At 40.8% G+C, this 4,789-nt stretch overlaps 1 pseudogene; it reads right to left on the bottom strand.

The window, feature by feature from the left end:
- Positions 1-1,974: 1,974 nt before the first annotated feature.
- LOC147612366 (uncharacterized) lies at positions 1,975-3,118 on the bottom strand (annotated as a pseudogene).
- Positions 3,119-4,789: the final 1,671 nt, after the last annotated feature.

Here is a 4,789-nt window from a genome sequence, read left to right on the forward strand (position 1 = left end):
ATAAACATACAAAGGTCGAGCAAACACCATCATCATATTCTACAATGTTAAGCATTGTCAAGAATATCACTCACTTAAAGAGTTAAAACATTCTTTTAAAAGTCTGGATACATAGTACTGGTACCCCGGTATTAGCAGTAAAGCAATTCCAGTTTCCAACCTGGTCAAGAGAGTACTAACAATCTCATAGATATAAGAATTTGTGTAAAGCTCCAATAAATTCAAGAAGATATAGTCATATGATGGCAAACGGACTCAAGTATTTTGGGAATAATAAAAAACATGGACACACATGTGTTCAAGCTCCCCTTACCTTTACAAAAAAGGCAAACTTGTGCTCCTGAATTGTCACCATCTTCCAAAAAGAAGCTACCAAGTTAGTCTGACGCACTGACAATTGTAAGTAACATCAGCTCTTGGAAAGAAATTCAGCAAACATGAGCCCAAAATTAAAAGAAAGGACAATGTGTTGGTAGCAAACTTCTACCATCACATCTCTATATACAACAAATTTGCATTGCCAGAGAATGGAGATGCTAACAGTAGCACATCTGCAAAGATTTCTTTCAAGAACATGATACACAAGGTTAGTCATATAAACTCTCATTTGATCCTTCAACATCTCTGAAGTGCATATATCTCAAATACAATTGATATGTATAAAACGAGCAGATGGAATGTACAAGACATTGACCCAAGCACAAATCACTCCTACACTAGCAACAACATTTCAAGCTACCCTCTAATGGTGCCAATGTTCGAGGTAGAAAGTCATCACTTGCAGATAAAAGCATGTGTGATGCAAGGAAATCTCACCTCCCATGCCGGAATATTGTTGTAGTTTGGACAAGTAGTAGAGCTGATTTGTGTGCCAAGTTCCCACCAAATCGAGACTAAAAAATGGTCAGTAGTATCATCAGCTAAACATAGATCAATTTGTGCATTACACCAGGGCTGAAAATGGCTAGACTATGAGTAAAAACAAGACAAACTTGTCGGCTTTCTTTCATACTAAAATTGGCAGGAGAGTGGGCTGAAGAGTGGCTAGACAGTGCGCTAAAATTATACAAGCTTGTCGGCTTTCTTTTGGGCTGAAATCAGCTGCACTAGGGGCTCGACATTGGGCTGAATTCAGGCTGAGAAAGGGCTGAACAGTGGGTTGAAACTAGACCAACTTGTGGGCTTTCTTTCGGGCTGAGGTTGGCTGTACTGTGGACTACACTTTGGGTTGAGAAAGGGCTGAATTCAGGCTGAGAAAGGGCTGAACAGTGGGCTAAAACTAGACCAACTCGTGGGCTGAATTCAGGCTGAGAAAGAGCTGAATTCAGGCTGAGAAAGGGCTGAACAGTGGGCTGAAACTAGACCAACTTGTGGGCTTTCTTTCGGGCTGAGATTGGCTGTACTGTGGGCTACACTTTGGGCTGAAAATAGGAGAACTTGTCGGATTGCATTCAAGGTGAGAAAGGGCTGGATTGTGGGCTGAAGATAGGCAAACTGATTGGCTATCTTTTGGCCCAAAATCAGCTGCACTATGGGCTGAGATGGGGCTGCACTATAGACTGAAATCTGGCAACCTTCTTTGCTAAAAACACGGCTAGACAATGGGCTGAGAAAAGCCACAACCTTGTTGGCTCGAAAGGAGAATGTACCTGTAAAACACGAAGCCCTGTATAACAAGTGAAAAAACCACAAACTATTATACATACTTTCGACATTTACACATGTTGATTGACATGTCGATAAGTAAAAGCATAGCCACATGGGGATCATTCAACCAAAGGTAGCCAAACATCTAATTACAAGAAGCAGCCATACACGGCAAAAGCCTTGCTTGATAGATGTCAATCTTTACACGGAGTGCACAAACTGCTGCCAAAAACTGTTGCCAAGACGATCATTTACACAACCAATTATGCATCAAGAGCATCATACTACTCATACACAAGCTGCTATCAAGATGATCATATGCAAAAACTAAGCATCTGTTGCTTTTCGGCATTTTTTGAGCTCCCAAATCTTGTAGATTGACACCCAATCAATTGCATCATGCTTTGGACCAACAAGTGAGATACACATGAGCATGTCTAATGTGTCCACTTTCAAGCATTGACACGTAGACGTTTTAATTGCATTTTTCTTTGAAAAGCCTCGTTCACAAGACACAGATGACACGGGCAAAACAAGAATCAATTGCCATAACTTCAATAAATTCGGATAAGAGCACTGCCAATTGACATTTGAAGCAAACAACTGCCATGCATCTCTCATGTTCATAGTATCGCATGCATAGTATAGCGTATCGGTTAAACGATAAAAGCTCATCATTGCATCCCTGTGCATCCACAACATGACCTCCAACCTTTTTCAAGAGCCTACTCAACCATTCGTTTACCTTCTTTGACCTCTCCATTGTAGACTTGGAGCGCTTGGCGTCCTTAGGATAAAACTGTGGAGAGAACATCTTGGTAGCATTCAAGAAGTATACATCCGGAAAACGCTCATTAACACAATCAATCACCTTCTGCACAAAACTCCTTGCAAGCTGCTTGTAACTCTCTACATCTTGACCCCCATTATCCAAAGACTTGCCTTCTTTGTCCTTACCTGGAATAACCTCAAACAACAAGCTGTGTGTATACTCCACACCAGATTCATTTACATAATGCTAAGTACCGTCTTCAGTATCACACATAAACTTCTTTAAGTACTTTGTATCTTTTCCAAAATTTTCTTCCAAGAACTTACGTCTCAAAGAAGATAAAGTGACCTCAATGTACGCACTTATTGAGGCGATGTCTACATCCTCTTCTTGAAAATGCTTATTAAGCATATTCAAGTCGTGTAGAACATCAGCAAGTAGGTGAATAACAAACAACACTTTATAAATACGAAGTTTATTATACCATGCAGTGGCTCCTTCTTTCCAAAAACAAAGAATGGCAGGCATTAAAGCCACCAAGCGCTCCATCACACTTCCTCGTGAGAGCCACCTTACCTCATGAATTTGCAAAACCTCAAGGATCTGGAGATTCATCTCCTTCAATAGATTTTTAAAACCTGTATGCCGCAAGCTAGAACCATGAATCCAAGAGTAAATCTTATTAGCAACTTTATCCATGTGTGACAAACAGGGAAAAGATTTTGTTGCATCTAGTATAGCCAAGGCTTCCCTGTGTGTGATACAATGTGTACTGACCAAATGGGGGATCTCTCTCCTTAACTTTGCAACTAAACCATCATGGCAGCCAAGCAAAGAACTATCACGCGTTGTGGATCAAGCCCCATTTCACATAGAGCTTTCTTAAGCGTATCAAATTTTGTTTGAGCTGATCCATCTGCCACAACAATAAGCCTGCAAAATTGTGTTTTGGCCATACCCAAGCCAGCACAAGTCAGAAAGGAAACATAAATTATTAAATGCTTCTCCATTGCCCTATTTGTGGTCTCATCAACCATCAATGAGTAAAATGGACTTTGCTTCACGTCACCCAGCTGCATAGTTTCTATATGCTCTGAGATACATGCAGCAAAATCTTTACCAGCCATAACATTAGTGTATGAAGAATGATCATTCTTGACAGGCATTGTTTGCACATCTAGGGCATATGCTAAGTCACAAAGCTTCTTGAACTTCTTGCATGCAAGGTCTTCTTTTGCAAGAAAGTACATCAACTTCATGCAAGTTATGACTCTTTTTTGAGTCTTGCTACCCAAGGCTTTCATGTGTTCTTGGACTTGAATCCCACCCTCATGAAGTACCTTCAATGTGGCAAACCTATGCTCAGGAGATTTTTTGTGTTTCCTTATGGCACTCATTTGAATTGTTTTGCACCCTTTTCCTTTCCCCCCATGGTCCCTTCTGTTTATACTTCTCACACCACAAGCATTTGATAAACTCCTTATCTTCAATCACCACAAGTTTCAGGAAACTAAACTTATGCAGCCACTCTACTCTAAACTTTCGAAGCTTCTTTTTTAATCATTATTTGATCCTTGTGTTTCGGTATTCCTCAAGGGTGTGTTTTCAAATGACATAGCGAAAAGCTCCATATCGTCTTGAAGCACTTTATCGAAGTCCTCCATGTCAACATCCAACTCATGGTCCTCGCTGATACTCGAAGAGCCAAAAATCTCTACCATGACTTGACTTGTAGATGCCTTCTCTCTAGAATCCCTTTCTTGTCTCTTCTCCTTTCCAAAAGACTCAAACAAGGTTCGTTGTTTAAGCTGCAATGCCATCACAAACTATCATTGAACAACTCAACATGCTAACCACAATGTAAATTACAACCTTGTGGACACAACACAATTACCTTTGTTGAGGATGAAGGAACTGGAAAACCATCAAGAGCCATGGCACCAATGCCAGCCATGGTAAAATCTTTTATGGAATGTAGCTGCAAGAAGAAAAAGCCAAATCTCTCTCTCTCTCTCTCTCTCTCACTCACACACACACACACATTTCCATCATCAGCATACATGAAGCGAGTTCTTTTAAATGGAAAAACTCTCTCTCTCTCTCTCTCACACACACACACACATACACACACACACACACACACACACACACACAACTATGAAGCATGAAAACTCTCTCTCTCTCTCTCTCTCTCAAACACACACACACACACACACTTTTTTTGTAAATCCTTGATTTATTTACAAGTGGGAAACACACACACACACCCAGTCGACCAGTCGACTAGTATACCTGTCATATATGCCTACCCTTAGCCATGTTTGGGGCCTCCAATGCATGCCAGGTGGCCTGCCTTGCTGGGCGACCAGT

The sequence above is a fragment of the Cibotium barometz genome, chromosome 45 (assembly GCF_041138505.1).
Source record: "Cibotium barometz isolate CiBa-2024 chromosome 45, ASM4113850v1, whole genome shotgun sequence".
Lineage (NCBI taxonomy): Eukaryota > Viridiplantae > Streptophyta > Polypodiopsida > Cyatheales > Cibotiaceae > Cibotium > Cibotium barometz.